Below are 17,019 nucleotides of genomic sequence, written 5' to 3'. Positions count from 1 at the left end.
TTCGTTTTGTTTATTTATATGTTTATTTTTGGAGGGGATAATTATTCGTTTTGTTTATTTATATGTTTATTTTTGGAGGGGATAATTAATTTTGTGTGTATCAGTGTTAAAGATTTGTCAGTGGCTTAAAGTGAATTTATTATGGGTAAGATAGGACAAGCTAAAGCATCCGTACCAGAAGAACAAAATTCGGTTAATATGGAAAGTGAGGATCATTTGCAATACGTAAACGAATCCCAAGCCACCGCCTCGGATAACATAATTTCCGGAGAGGGGGGCGAGGATCTGTGGACGGTGAATGACGCTCCACAGCAGAATGGGAATAGAGTAACAACTCCACTGGCTGGGCAGGGGGGCCAATCGAGTGCTAGATTAAGCGGGACACCAGTATGCTCACCGATTGCAGACCCATTTGCAGAATTTCTGCGCAGGTTAGAAGAAAGAGATAGGGAAAAAGAAAGAATGTTAGAACAGAGGGAAAAACAAAGAGACGAAAAACTGGCTCAGATGCTGCATGAGCAGGAGAAAAAATTAACGCAAAAGCTCACTGAGCAAGAGCAGCGCAGTGAAGCAAAACTAGACAGTATCCAAAGCGAGCTTGCCGAGATGCGGGACTTGGTAGATTAATCTGCCACGAGTAATGAGTATGATGGGCAAACATCTATTAGGCGCACTACGAATGTAGTGGTGTGGACATGTTGGGAACGTGGATCTCACGGGGAGCGTGCATGGGATAAGTCCCTGCAGACGCACTATCCTCTGTGCCCGCGGTGGCTCAGATGGATAGAGCGTCTGCCATGTAAGCAGGAGATCCCGGGTTCGAGTCCCGGTCGGGGCAACATTTTCAACATGTCCCCAATGAAGTACATCAACGCCTGTTTGCAGCTAGGGTGTCCATTTAATTATCATTTCAAGAGATATGAATGTATCACAACAAACAAAATGTGGGTATCATGCGGCATTACAAACTCAAATTTCTACATGACCATGGTTTACGAGGACGCATTTGCACTGATCTACGACTTCCACCATCATTCGACTCCGTTTTAACTATGCTTCGTTTCCTGTACATCTATATAAAATCTACACCTTGTGTTCGTGTTCCAAATTTGGCGAAGAACCTTCGGAATTTCTGAAGACTTTGATGTAGGTTACCTCTTACCTCATCAGCGTTTACTATTTTCGTTTCTAAACACGTTCGTCTGTTTAAAGTGATGGTTAACTTCCTTAAGAATATAGGAAAAAATCTGTAGATTTTAATAGTATTCATATTTTCGTTTATTTGTATTGCTTATCATTTAATTTAAGCAATACTATTTACTGAAAACACAAAAATGTCTAATTTACTTATCATGCTAACTGTTAAAAATTTATTGGAAAAAAATATTGGCAGCTTGAGCTTTCAATTCTGTAAATATGCGATTATGTATTTGCTCTATGCAAAGTACAACGTAAACAAGTGTTTTCCATGGCTAAATAGGCTGCAAACTCTGGAGACCAAATAAAACAAACAAACAACAAAAAGCAAATCCTTTGAGCATATTTTAAACGCAACAATTGCAAGAAACAGAGGGTTTTAGGTGAGGACTGCCTAAAACCTAAAATAGCAGCCGCAAAATCAAGAAGTTACTAAAATGCAATTCATACCAAAACTACTTGAAAAAACAGGCTGAACCGATAAAAACTGGTATCGAAAACATCACTTGACGTACTATGTGATCAAGAGTATCCGGACACCTGGCTGAAATTGACTTACAAGTTCGTGGAGCCCTCCATCGGTAATACTGGAATTCAGTATGGTGTTGGCCCACCCTTAGCTTTAATGACAGCTTCCACTCTCGCAGGTATACGTTCAATCTGGTGCTGGAAGGTTTCTTGGGGAATGGCAGCCCATTCTTCACGGAGTGCTACAGTGAGGAGAGGTATCGATGTCGGTCGGTGAGTACTGGCACGAGGGCGGCGTTCCAAAACATCCCAGAGGTGTTCTATAGGATTCAGGTCAGGACTCTATGTAGGCCAGTCCATTACAGGGATGTTACTGTCGTGTAACCACTCCGCCACAGACCGTGTATTTTAAATAGGTGCCAACCGCTGTGGCCGAGCGGTTCTAGGCGCTTCAATCCGAAACCAGGCTGCTACTACGGTCGCAGGTTCGAATCCTGCCTCGGGCATGGATGTGTGTGATGTCCTTAGGTTAGTTAGGTTTAAGTAGTTCTAAGTCTAAGGGACTGATGACCTCAGATTTTAAGTCCCATAGTGCTTAGAGCCATTTGAACCATTTTTTTAATAGGTGCTCGGTCGTGTTGAAAGATGCAATCGCCATAGCCGAATTGCTCTTCAACAGTGGGAAGTAAGAAGGTGCTTAAAATACCAATGCAGGCCTGTGCTGTGATACTGCCACGCAAAACAACAAGGAGTGCAAGCCCCCTTCATGAAAGACACGACTACACCATAACACCACCGCCTCCAAATTTTACTGTTGGCATTAAACACGCTGGCAGATGACGTTCTCCGGGTATTCGCCATACCCACACCCTACCATCGGACCGCCACATTGTGTACCGCGACTCGCCACTCCATACAACATTTTTCGACTGTTTAATCGTCCAATGTTTACGCTCCTTACACCATGCGAGGCGTCGTTTGGCAATTACCGGCGAGATGTGTGGCTTATGAGGAGCTGCTCGAGCATGAAATGCAAGTTTTCTCACCTACCGCCTAACTGTCGTAGTACTTGCAGTGGATAATGATGCAGTTTGGAATCCATTTGTGATGGTCTGGATAGATGTCTGCCTTTACACATTACGACCTTCTTCAACTGTCGGCGGTCTCTGTCAGTCGACAGACGAGGTCGACCTGTACGCTTTTGTGCTGTACGTGTCCCTTCACGTTTCCACTTCACTATCACATCGGAAACAGTGGATCTAGGGATGTTTAGGAGTGTGAAAATCTCGTGTAAGTGACACCCAATCACCTGACCATGTTCGAAGTCCGTGAGTTCCGCGTAGCGCCCCATTTTGCTCTTTCACGATGTCTAATGACTGATGTTGCTGATATGAAGTACCTGGCAGTAGGTGAAAGCACAATGCACCTAATATGAAAAAAGTATGTTTTTGGAGGTGTCTGGATACTTTGATCACATAGTGTAGCTCTGAAACACTGAAACCCGAATATTATGGCAATTACCGAAACGCACCCTCGAAAATATCACTTGATTGACCTATAGTTGATTCAAAAATCCCGATACTGATACAGAAACGCAGAGTCGTGGAAACACTTGATATCACTTAGATGTGAGTTTGACACTCTAAGGCGGACCTGTCGATGACGATGTACTGTTGCTCTGCACCGTGTCCCCCCCCCCCTTTCCCCTTCAGACAAACACCCTTCAGTTAGTTCTGGTACATTACTTTCAATCATTGATACTGATTTTCTTTTCAGTTACAGAATTCAGTCTTCAACAGCAAACACTGCGTCGCGGCTCAAAGCCGAGAGGCAGTATTGTATCAAGTTTGTGTTGGGCGAGAAAGGTAACAGAAGTGGTAATTACATTGTTGTCACACATTACTAAAATAAGTTTATTGGCTAGTAATAAAACATAGTAAAAAGGTCAACAGTTGGATTGGAGACAACAGTACAAAATATGAACTAAATTTTTTTTATCGTGAAGCAATCGAAGCTAGTATATCAAAATAAACTTTATCTGTGTAACAGGTGGACACTCCGATATATATTTACTAATGTACAGGGTGATTCCGTGATGACGATACAAGCTTCGAAGGATGATAGAAAGGGTACATGTATCAGTCTGAGGGAAGGGACCCTGGATGATAGAAAGGGTACATGTATCAGTCTGAGGTAAGGGACCCTGGTCCGGAACCGACAGAGTTGAAAGTTATAAGTAAAAATTGTTCTGATACCTCTGACAGTGGACCTCTTCTACCTGCAAACTCTTTGCATTTCATATTTTGGGAGGAGATAGTATGGACCAAAACAAGAAAAAAGTCCAGTAAACGTGGGCTCTAAAGTGCATTCCTTAATAGCTATGAGTACTTATCCATCTTTGCTACTGCGAAACACAGCTCTTCTCCTGAACAAGTGCAGCTCTTATTTCCGAGCCCATGTTTACTGGATAATTCCTTCTTGTTTTAGTCCATTCTACCTTCTGCCAAAATATGCAAAGTTCTTGCAGTAGAAGAGGTACACTTTAACTTTCGACTCGGTCGTTTCCGGTCCGGGGTCCCTTACCTCAAATAGATATATTTACAATTCTCCGTCATCCGTGAAAGTTTATAACCATGGAATCGCCCTGTATGTTATATAACAAGTGAGTCACAGTAACATGACATACTTTTTCAAGAGGTTGATTAATCTCATCAGACAACTTCAGAATAGGGAAACATACTCCTGAAACTTCACTATCAACATTCCCGCTATCATCAAAATTGTAAACAAAGTTAGGCATAATTCCCAGGCCTGAGACTTATTTTGCAATTAAAAAAGACTGGTAAAAAATTTTCAGTAACCAAGAGCGCATAAATTCGTTTTCATTTTTGACGACCCTATTCGACAAATACCAGTATAGCTGTGATCGCCTGGTCTTCAAAAGCTTTTGTTACAAAACCTGTTCGTTGCGAGTTAGAATCTTTTGCCATGTTTCCATTATTGTGGATAAAGTACAGCACCTCTCGTCAGCAGAACAACACAGCCTATTAAGAATCACGTCCAGCGTTTTCTAATATCCAGGGCAACTTCATGAGTTGCGGTGATTTCAGTGTAATTATTGTCTTTTAATAAAGGTGTCGTTTCTGTTCGCCTCATTGCGTATTTCTCGCAGTTACTTTCTATTCTATACTACAATGTAGCAGTTCTTCCTATGTATGGTCCAAGTTTCAGCGAGCTATATTTCTTGGCAGTGACACGTCATGCTAAAGTTACTTTCATGCTTAAGGTTGCACACCAGTGTAGAAGTAAGTAACCATAGTGCATGCAATTTGCGTTTGTCATCCGTTGCGTTTACATTTTCTTGACGTTGATCAATACGAACGCTAAATTGGGAAAGTTGTCAGTGTAGACATGTTGTTAAATTACCACTTACAAGCAAGTAAGTCATTAAACGAAACTGTCTGAAAATTATTTTTTACCCAGGTATATTTATATGGCTTCAACGTTATATCTCGTGTGTTGGTTGACACCTCCAGAATTATGTGTATGTTTATCATGTTTGAGGTATTAATTGACAATGCACTAAAATCGAGAATAGCGAATGAGTGTTGACGAATTTTTATAGGTCCAATGGCATCATGGTTTTAACGATTACCAGTCCTTAAAAGCTGTGGAATACATCATGAATGATAAAACCGTCATAAAAATGCTCACTTAATCCTTGGCAGTAATGCAACTTTGCTGAGTAATCATGGGGCCCATAGAATATCGCGATATGGCTGCCGAAATCATTACGGAACCCCCGCCACGTTCCACTCTTAGCAGCAAACAGGCAGCATTATAGACTTGAAACGTCGTAAGCAAGACGTAAATTCGTCAGAAGCTGGAAACAATTTGAAACAAGACTCATACGACCAAATGAATATCTTTCATTGCTCCACAGTCCAGGTTTTATGACTTTGGCAACACGTATTCCTTTTACGGATTTTTGCATCGCTGACGTGTGGTTTTGGAATTCCAACTGGCCTCCAAATCTGCTGCTCCCTTTGTGCTGTTCTGATGCTGACGATCTGAGGTCATCAGTCCCCTAAACTTAGAACTACTTAAACCTAACCAACCTAAGGACATCACATACATCCATGCCCGAGGCAGGATTCGAACCTACGACCGTAGCGGCGGCGGGGTTCCGGACTGAAGGGCCTAGAACTTCTCGGCCACACGGCCGGCTTTTCGTCATAATGCTCCTCAGTTACCGTCCATCAGGATCACTCAACACACAGTGGATGGCGTTTCTCCGCTTTCGTTGCATGCGGCATAAATATTGATATGGTACTTCTTGAAATACCAAGCTCTTCGGCTCCCTTGGTTACGGGAGCAGCCACTATATGAGCACTAACAATTTGCCTACTTTCGAATTCACGTAGCTCCGACATACACCGAGATGACAAAAGTCATGGGATACCTTCCTAAAATCGGGTCCGACCTTCTTTTGCCCGGTGTAGTGCAACATCTCGACGTGCATGACCTCAACAAATTCATTCAAGTTCTCTGTAGGAATATTGAGCGTTGATGGTTCTACAGCCGTCCATAATCGCAAATGTGTTGCCGGTGCAGGATTTTGTGCACGAACTGACCTCTCGATAAATGTTCGATGAGATTCACGTCGGGTGATCGGTGTGGGGAAATTTTTCGCTCAAACTTTCCAGACGTTCTTCAGACCATTCACGAACAATTGCGGCCAGTTGAAATGCGCACAGTCATTCATAAAAATTCCATTGTTGCTAGGGAACATGAAGTTCATGAATGGCTGAAGATGGCCTCCAACTAACCGATCATAACAACTTCCAGTCAACGATCGTTTCACCTGGACCAGAGGACTTAGTCCATTCCATATAAATACAGCCCACACCATTATGGAACCAACACCAGCTTGCACTGTGCCTCGTTGAGAAATGGGTCCACGGCTCCGTGGGGTCTGCGACACAGTCGAACCCTAGCATCAACTGTTTCCACCTGAAATCGGCACTCATCTGATCACGCCATGGTTTTCCTGTTATCTAGGGTCCAACCGATATGGCTACGAGCCCAGGAGAGACGCTGCAGGTGGTGATATGCTGTTAGCATAGGCACTCGTGTGGGTCGTCTGCTGCCATAGCCCATTAATGCCAAATTTTGCAGCATTGTCCTAACGGATACGTTCGGCGTACGTTGCACATTGGTTTCTGCAGTCATTTTAAGCTGTGTTACCTGTCAGTTAGCACTGACAACTCTACGCAAACGGCGCTGCTCTCGGTCGTTCAGTGAAGTCCGTTTTGGCACTGTGGATATTAGAATATTGACTTCTCTAACGATTTCCGAAATGGAATGTTCCATATGTCTAGCTCCATGTGCTGTCCCGCGTTCAAAGTCTGTTAATTCCTGTCGTGCAGCCATAACTACGTCAGAAAACTGTTCACATGAGTCACCCGAGTACACTTCCTCCAATGCACTGCCCTTTTATAATGGTTTACGTGAAACTAACGCCATTTGTATGTGCACATCGCTATCGCTTGACTTTATCACAGTGTAATGAACTCAGAACTAAACAGAACACTGTTCTGTCCGCTGCTGACACTTGAAACGAGTTGAGAGCATTGCACAGGTGCTGTAGGCGGTCGGAACAATAGCGCCACCTGCCGGACTTGCCTAGCATCTGCACTTCTGTTCAAGCATACACTCCTCGCGAAGTTTCAGTATCTTTGTCCACTCTATGTATGTAGGTCTCACGAAATACATCCGACAGAAGTCAGAGAAACTGTAGCTGGTATGCTGATTTACCGAAAACCATTCGTCCTACACACCATACTCGAATGAAACGGGAAACGTAAGACCCATCAGGCGCGGATACAAGATGGAGTGGAGGTGTTAGGACACGGCCATGGGGTTCATTAATCCCCTCCCCCCCCCCTCAAACTACATTTTACTAAAAGCGTACTTAGTTTTACATATATCAATCTCCAAGTTTTTTAGACAATTTTCGGAAAATAAAGTGGCAGAATAAAATGGCAAATCCACAAATTTACAATTTGTGTTTAACAGTTTCTTCCTTCAGGGTCAGCCCCATGTACGGGGTTGCGGACTGACCGCCTGGTGGGGCTTTCCAGCGAGGTAAAAGAGCTACTCACAGGTTGACGTTGGCTGCTGGCAACAATTGTGATATAATTTTTGAATACACACGTAGAAATAGCAAACCACAGGAAACTCAGTAAGGCAAGACAGAAACAGAAAAGAGCGACACTAAGGAAAACATAACAAACGCTGACTTTCCTGACCACAAGCAGAAAAAACTGTAAGAAACAACACTCGTTATCATTTACACATTCGTGTAGCCGTAGTCTGCAGACTTGAGTTGACAATATTAGTGTTTAGTAGAACTGCGCTCTATCAAAACTACGGTCCGGTAGTTTTGGTACGCTACATAAATGACCGATATGACTGGTAGCATTGGTAGGGAAAGAAACATTAATTGGGAACCGACGACGTCTATTTGTTTTTTGTTCGTTTGGTTGCTTGTTTTCACATAATTAGAAACATACCTCATTCAGTATTAGTCCATTGTGTACTTTATATCCTTAAAACTAACTAAACTTCGTCCAAACAGGCCTTGGAAGACCCAACGGTACCGACCGGTCGTCGTGTCATCCTCAGCCCCCAGGCGTCACTGAATGTGGATATGAAGGGGCATGTAATCAGCACTCCGCTCTCGTGGACTTTTGTCAGTTTACGAGAACAGAGCCGCTACTTCTGAATCAAGTAGCTCCTCAGTTTGCCTCAAGGGCTGAGTGCACTCCGCTTGCCAACAGCGCTCGGCAGACTGGATGGTCACCCATCCAAGTCCTTGCGCAGCCCAACAGCTCTTAACTTCGGTGATCTGACGGGAACCGGTGTTACCACAGCGGCAAGGCCGTTGGCTACTTTATATACTTACAGAATGTAAATAGCATTTTATAAGTAATAAAATTAGTTGATCACGTAACTTCTGCGTTGTATGTAAACAAAGCAGTTACTTTTGATACAACTACAGTTCACATGTACAAACATAAAAAATGTGTATAATTGTCGTTACTTTGTAATCAATAGAACGTTCTTCATCATGATCAAAGTCAAGAATTTTCTGTCATTATTCATAAATGCGAAAGCTTCTTAGGGAAAAACAGAAATATGTTTTGTGTAAGTTCGATGAAGTATCGAGACGACGTTTGCAGTATTTTTGTTTTACTGTTTTTTATTTTATCTTTTTGTCGGGGAAACTGCGTTCCTAGCACTACATGATAGACACATATGGTTTTCTTTATTTTTACGACAGCATTCCTCTTTTCATGTTACAAATCAACAATTTTCGAATAAAACCTGAATGAAACATTGACAATTTCAGTTTCTCTGTAAGTACTGTTTATTTATAAGTAATATACACGATGATAAAGACGCAGGACAAAAATTTTCCACAGGTTTACTGGCCCTTTATATATCCTCACTCAGTTTTTAGACGGTTTACCGCTTTCGGTTTTTGGGGGCATATAGTAAGACACTGATCGCATACCTAAAAAAGCGATCATTATGAAGTAACGCCGGATTGTTATGCAACACACCTATCGTACAGGTCATGCGGGTGGTATCTTAACTGACCGAAGTCTACCGGGAAAACTACCGTAGTCTACACTTACTTATGGTAGTCTACGGCAGCTTAAATTTTTCCAACTCTCGTGTTTAGTGAAATACTGAAAATGGTGAGAGCAAACTTTCGTTTTATAATGTGAAAATTATTATTCTTGTAAGTTATGGCGAAGCGATGTACTCAGAATTAATGCAAGCATGTCATTATTATTATTATTATTATTATACGAAATATTTTGTAAGTTATTATTATGCAATTCTAGGCAACTATGATGATAGCGACAGCATATATTTGGGGTACGGATGAGGATAGAAAGTAGGAAACTATGATCCCCCCCCCCCCTTCCGCCCCAGCTCCTTCCACCTGAACATAAACCTGGGCCAATGCCTGGGAGCGACAGCGGTAAAATAAGTATCATAAGATTCAGCGGGGATTATACAGACTGCTGTTTTTCGCAGCTGGACACACGCGGCAAAGGCGAAATGCAAAAATCTCAGCGCAGGGCGGCAGAACTGTGTTACGTTAAATTTTGAACGAAAGTATGTGAAGCGCACATTACACGATGCGAAATCCAGGCTAGCCGTAACATCAAACAATTCATCTGCGAGAGAGAAATCCGTTTTCAAAGAAAATTTCATACGCTGTCTGACTGCAAAACAAAAATGTTATCCCTGAATACTGTTATTCTTTATCTTAATCTAGTAAACAATCACTATACCAGAACTGTTATTGTAATTACAGAGCAAATGAATATAATAATTCATTCATCTGACAGTGATATCACTGCTTGAAAATTCACAAGATAGCGCTGTACTGAAATCTTTTGCTGGTATTACGCCTCTGACCTGATATTTTTCACAAAAACACTCTGATAATCAGTGTGTCCTACATTGTACATGAATCCTGATGGTAATTAAATTCATTGGCTTACCTGTGCACATTGAAAACTTGTCTGTTCTGCAACCTTTTACAAAAGCAATGATGAAACTGTGAAAAATCAAATTTCAGTTATCATACTTGCGATGTGCAATGCAAGACGGTATCTTATCACTTTTAATAAAAACGCTTCTGCAAAACTCAACTCCCGATGAGCAATGCGAGTATACAAACTCATTCAGAAAGATAAAGAATGGAAAATGAGGAAATAAAATTAAAGACTGACAAATGAAAAAGACTCCAAGTATAACAGTGCTTCATCAACAACAATACACCCTTTCATAAAGTTCTAACAACTAGACAAATTGGTACAATATTTCTACATACTATCCTGTGTACAGTTACTTTCCTAGATACTCGTTTCAAACATAAGACAAAACCGTGTGTTGTATTATGAAACTTCTACACCAATCGTCAATCATATGCAGTGTTCTAACAGTAAGAAACTACACCACTACAAATATAAAAAAACTGGATTAACAAACACGTTGGCTAACATAATTTCTCCATTAATACAATCCCACTTATTCACTATTTTTGATCAAAAACATATTATTGCAAAATCCTTTGCAAACACGGCTGCCTCCACTGCATGGCAGGCAGCTCCCATCCTTTTCAAACTAAGTACATTGCCAGACTGACCAACACACACTACTTGCAACTCTCTTCAAAACAAGTAACCTCCCTGACTAATGTCTGTGGTCTCAAGAACAGACTTACAAAGAATATGGTTATATAGATACTATGGAGGTCGAGTACGATTCTTGAATTCACAATTACCGTTAAATTCACGCTCAAAACCTCCTGAAAATCGGCACTGCAAATAAGACACAGTTACCTTCCGTCAAACCCTCCCTTATTATACAAGAGTTTTGGAGAGTTGTTTTTTGCAGGAAGCACTCGAAAATTTCTCCAAACGAAGCAATCACAAAATTATGGTACGAAAATTTGTTTAAAAATACCAGGAGTGGGTGACAATACATACAAAATATCAGTGAAGAGATACAAAGATAGTACTGATATGATACATAAGTTAATATAAAAGTAACAGTACATACATGCGAACAGGTGTTGAAAGCTTCCACTAATAAGTCATTTTATGTATTTGTCATGATACAGAAGACATGGCATACCAAGATAATTACTTGGGTAAAACAGTAATCTAGTTCAGTCAAATAAAGTGGCAGAGATTCATACAATTTTACAGTAGGGTACAATGCATAACAGAGTCATTAAAATTAGCTGTACAAATGTTTAAAAGAAACCTATAAGGATAATTAAGAATTCCTGCCACTTCAAACGAAGTTGGAAATATACACATATTTTGTAAAATGCTATATGAAACTTCACAAAGCCGTTATAATTGTTTGTTCGAATATTTGAGAAAATATTATGAAGATAAGTCAATACTCTTGTCATTTCAAATTGAGGGAGAAAGAAATATTTACAGTGTGGTACAAAAATGTGAAGAATTATCAGTTCAAAATTTTGTAGAAAACCTATGAGGACAACGTCTTGCAATGGGAGGAAAATATCACAGCAAAAGTCACATGCATCACTGTTTTGTTGCACACACACACACACTTATCACAGTAGCACCAGCATGGTAGCATGAGCACATTCCTGGGGCAGACTCATGGAGCATAATACTTGGCCTCCAGTTTCTACACTGACAACACACAGGGCTCAAAGCAAGTATGTTATCTAGGCAGACTCAGGAAGTCACTGACAACTCAGAATTTTAAGAGCTTATCTAGGCAGATGCAGGAAGGAATAAGTGTCTTGTCACAAACTCCACTGCTAATCCAGAATTTGAAAGGCTACAATCATGCTGCCATAATCAGCAATATTCCATTGATCCATCTTTCATAAGCTGTGAGATGTTGTGAAACTCAGCGTACTGCAACAGTAAATTGCATGTAGACATCCAGCATACTCTGTCTATTGAGTTTTGTGGGTGCATGTTATCCAAGATCATGTCTCCTGCGTGTCCAGAATAGATGAAACAAATTTACAAAGGAATTAGATTATTGGTTACATCCACCTTAATACCATAATGAATTGTCCTGAAAAACATATAATTCCATAACATATTCCTTATTCAAAAATTCTTGTTTGATATACATGCAGTATAAATGGTTATCTCATAACATGTAGGGCTTGTCAATAAATTTCTGGTATCATTTCAACCAGTTCCTCAAACAAGTAAGCAGTTAATCATTAATCTGCTATCAAATATCAGTCTTGAACACATTTCTCAGTCTTCAAAGTAACTCACATAAATGAAAAGGCTTACAGTTCCTTAAGTTACATAAATCTGTCTGACCAGAATGGTAGTTACCGCACATCTCATATACAATAACAACAGAAATAAGTACGGTGGCAACCAAGATAGCTAATTTTTATACACATACCCTTAGAGTAGAAAACGTTATTAGTGTACAATTAATGTCAGTCACGTGTCTGTCAACATCTTATACTATTGGAGCAAAAGTCATAGGTGCAAAATCATCTTAGCATTTTTCAAATTCACTAGTATCATTACAACTACAAAACCATTGTCATTTATTATAATAAGAGAGTAACCTACTAGTTATATTCTCATTGACAAGCTACAAGTTCCTGCAAATTCAGTGCTCAGGTGTTAACCACAAAGTATCTCTATTATCTGTTGAGTGAGTTCCTCATAAAGACATACATACAGAGCACAGTTATGAAAGAAAGTGTTAATGTTGAACGTATTTAGTTTTTGTTTCTGCTGCTACACATTGTACCTGTAGAGTTAATATTAAACAACATGCATCATCACTACTGAGACAAAAATCTTTCCTTACCCCTTATTGGCTACCTGAAATAATAATCTGTAAAAAAAGCCATATAAGTCATCACTACTGAAATAATATAGTCTTCTACTCCTCATTGGCTTCCTGAAATATTTATTCTCAAATATATCTCTTCATTTACATATACATCATAATTCAGTACATATTATTCCTCCATTACTACTCAGCATGAAAATCATTTACATTATTGCTTAATATTGACGCCTTATTTCATCACACAAATACAGCTACATGATAAGCATATCATACATTACCCTTTCTTTATAATTCTTTACACTGTGTGCACTTTCTCGAATTTACATATTCAGCTGCAATTGTCAGTTAATATCCCTGTATTACCAGTAGTCGGTCGCTGAGGATTGTTAGCTCCATAAAACTGTTTTCAAATATCTTAAAATGGCATCAATACAGTAGACTTCTGAAACATTATTCACAGATTACCGAAAGTACATAGCAAATTAAATTTATCATCTACATCTACATCTATACTCCGCAAGCCACCTGACGGTGTGTGGCGGAGGGTACCTTGAGTACCTCAATCGGTTCTCCCTTCTATTCCAGTCTCGTATTGTTCGTGGAAAGAAGGATTGTCGGTATGCCTCTGTGTGGGCTCTAATCTCTTTGATTTTATCCTCATGGTCTCTTCGCGAGATATACGTAGCAGGGAGCAATATACTGCTTGACTCCTCGGTGAAGGTATGTTCTCGAAACTTCAACAAAGGCCCGTACCGAGCTACTGAGCATCTCTCCTGCAGAGTCTTCCACTGGAGTTTATCTGTCATCTCCGTAACCCTTTCGCGATTACTAAATAATCCTGTAACGAAGCGCGCTGTTCTCCGTTGGATCTTCTCTATCTCTTCTATCAACCCTATCTGGTACGGATCCCACACTGCTGAGCAGTATTCAAGCAGTGGGCGAACAAGCGTACTGTAACCTACTTCCTTTGTTTTCGGATTGCATTTCCTTAGGATTCTTCCAATGAATCTCAGTCTGGCATCTGCTTTACCGACGATCAACTTTATATGATCATTCCATTTTAAATCACCCCTAATGCGTACTCTAAGATAATTTATGGAATTAACTGCTTCCAGTTTCTGACCTGCTATATTGTAGCTAAATGATAAGGGATCTTTCTTTCTATCTATTCGCAGCACATTACACTTGTCTACATTGAGATTCAATTGCCATTCCCTGCACCACGTGTCAATTCGCTGCAGATCCTCCAGCATTTCAGTACAATTTTCCATTCTTACTACCTCTCGATATACCACAGCATCATCCGCAAAAAGCCTCAGTGAACTTCCGATGTCATCCACAAGGTCATTTATGTATATTGTGAATAGCAACGGTCCTACGACACTCCCCTGCGGCACACCTGAAATCACTCCTACTTCGGAAGACTTCTCTTAGTTGTGAATGACATGCTGCGTTCTGTTACGTAGGAACTCTTCAACCCATTCACACAATTGGTCTGATAGTACATATGCTCTTACTTTGTTCATTAAACGACTGTGGGGAGCTGTATCGAACGCCTTGCGGAAGTCCAGAAACACGGCATCTATCTGAGAACCCGTGTCTATGGCCCTCTGAGTCTCGTGGACGAATAGCGCGAGCTGGGTTTCACACGATCGTCTTTTTCGAAACCCATGCTGATTCCTACGGAGTAGGTTTCTAATCTCCAGAAAGGTCATTATACTCGAACATAATACGTGTTCCAAAATTCTACAACTGATCGACGTTAGAGATATAGGTCTATAGTTTTGCACATGTGTTCGACGTCCCTTCTTGAAAACGGGGATGACCTGTGCCCTTTTCCAATCCTTTGGAACGCTACGCTCTTCTAGAGACCTACGGTACACCGCTGCAAGAAGGGGGGCAAGTTCCTTCGCGTACTCTGTGTAAAATCGAACTGGTATCCCATCAGGTCCAGCGGCCTTTCCTCTTTCGAGCGATTTTAATTGTTTCTCTATCCGTCTGTCGTCTATTTCGATATCTACTATTTTGTCATCTGTGCGACAATCTAGAGAAGGAGCTACAGTGCAGTCTTCCTCTGTGAAACAGCTTTGGAAAAAGACATCAAGTATTTCGGCCTTTAGTCTGTCATCCTCTGTTTCAGTACCATTTTGGTCACAGAGTGTCTGGACATTTTGTTTTGATCCACCTATCGCTTTGACATAAGACCAAAACTTTCTTAGGATTTTCTGCCAAGTCAGTACATAGAACTTTACTTTCGAATTCATTGAACGCCTCTCGCATAGCCCTCCTCTCACTACATTTCGCTTCGCGTTATTTTTGTTTGTCTGCAAGGCTTTGGCTATGTTTGTGTTTGATGTGATGTTCCCTTTGCTTCCGCAGTAGTTTTGTAACTCGGTAGTTGTACCACGGTGGCTCTTTTCCATCTCTTACGATCTTGCTTGGCACATACTCATCTACCGCATATTGTACGATGGTTTTGAACTTTGTCCACTGATCCTCAACGCTATCTGTACTTGAGACAAAACTTTTGTGTTGAGGCGTCAGGCACTCTGTAATCTGCTTTTTGTCACTTTTGTTAAACAGAAAAATCTTCCTACCCTTTTTAATATTTCTATTTACGGCTGAAATCATCGATGCCGTAACCGCTTTATGATCCCTGTTTCCCTGTTCTGCGTTAACTGTTTCAAATAGTTCGGGTCTGTTTGTCACCAGAAGGTCTAATATGTTATCGCCACGAGTCGGTTCTCTGTTTAACTGCTCAAGGTCTCAAGGTAGTTTTCAGATAAAGCACTTAAAAAAATTTCACTGGATTCTTTGTCTCTACCACCGGTTATGAACGTTTGAGTCTCCCAGTCTATATCCGGCAAATTAAAATCTCCACCCAGAACTATAACATGGTGGGGAAATCTACTCGAAATGTTTTCCCAATTATCCTTCTGGTGCTCAGCCGCAACAGCTGCTGAGCCAGGGGGCCTATAGAGACATCCAATTACCATGTCTGAGCCAGCTAGGAAAACAATTTCTTGTAGTGGAAACTCAACCAGTCTCAAAACTTACTTAACTATACTTTCGTTAGGGCAGTAGGAGAGAGTCATTTGCACTTAATAGCTTAACAGGACAGTAGAAGGAGTCTAGTGCACCATGAATTAAAAGAAGTAATAGAGCACTCGGCTCGAGGAGGCATCAGTCGCCAACTGATATATCCATCATAGAGAGATGGGGCCTCTACCTACATTGGGTCTCATTCTTTCCTCTTTCCCTCCATACCAGTGGAATAACGTAAGTTGGAACAAAAAAAGCTCCTTGTGTCCGTTGACTTTAAATTCATAAAGAAGATTTCTTATGGTACCACATTTGTTGGCATAGACTTCAGGATGTGACTGTAAGATATCGAATAACTCTCATTTATCTATTTTAGAAACATCGTCTACACTATCTTTTTGTTCACGTAAAATTTCAGAGCTATCAAAAGACCTTTGTATTTCCTGAGAAATATTTGATATATGACTGATAGGTTCATTGGAAGGTTGTGGTTTTCACGCAGAAAAATCTTCCTTTGAAATCCAATTATCGAATTTCAGACTAACTTACTATCGATTTCGGCGTTCACGTTAGCATAATTAAAGTTTAGAATAGATTTGTATTTAGTCAAGAAATCAACATCTAGTGTGATTTGCACAGTAAGAAGAAGAATAATTAAGAAGTTGGTAGAGAACTGATGACCTTGGCAAATGAAATGTAAACGTGTTTATTTTCTATTTTCTACAGTTTTTCCTATAATTACACCCTTAATTTTGGTTCACTGCAATTGACAAATAGTTGATTCCTGACATTTACTGAAAGATGCCTCACTGATAACCGAAACAGGACTACCTGAGTCTAATATGGCTGATAAAGACACCTGTCCAACAAAAACTGACACTGCAAGTCGTATTAAGATGTTAT

General features: G+C 40.6%; 1 non-coding gene and 1 pseudogene across 1 annotated transcript; one reads left to right on the top strand and one right to left on the bottom strand.

Moving 5' to 3' along the window:
• Window positions 1-763: 763 nt before the first annotated feature.
• On the top strand, window positions 764-838 carry Trnat-ugu (transfer RNA threonine (anticodon UGU)). The gene has a single exon. It is a non-coding gene; the product is annotated as a tRNA-Thr (tRNA).
• A 7,660-nt stretch (window positions 839-8,498) lies between these two features.
• On the bottom strand, window positions 8,499-8,616 carry LOC126253738 (5S ribosomal RNA; annotated as a pseudogene).
• Window positions 8,617-17,019: the final 8,403 nt, after the last annotated feature.

Source organism: Schistocerca nitens, chromosome 4 (assembly GCF_023898315.1).
Source record: "Schistocerca nitens isolate TAMUIC-IGC-003100 chromosome 4, iqSchNite1.1, whole genome shotgun sequence".
Lineage (NCBI taxonomy): Eukaryota > Metazoa > Arthropoda > Insecta > Orthoptera > Acrididae > Schistocerca > Schistocerca nitens.
Note: the sequence above shows the minus strand (reverse complement) of the source record. Positions and strands in the feature narration are given on the sequence as shown.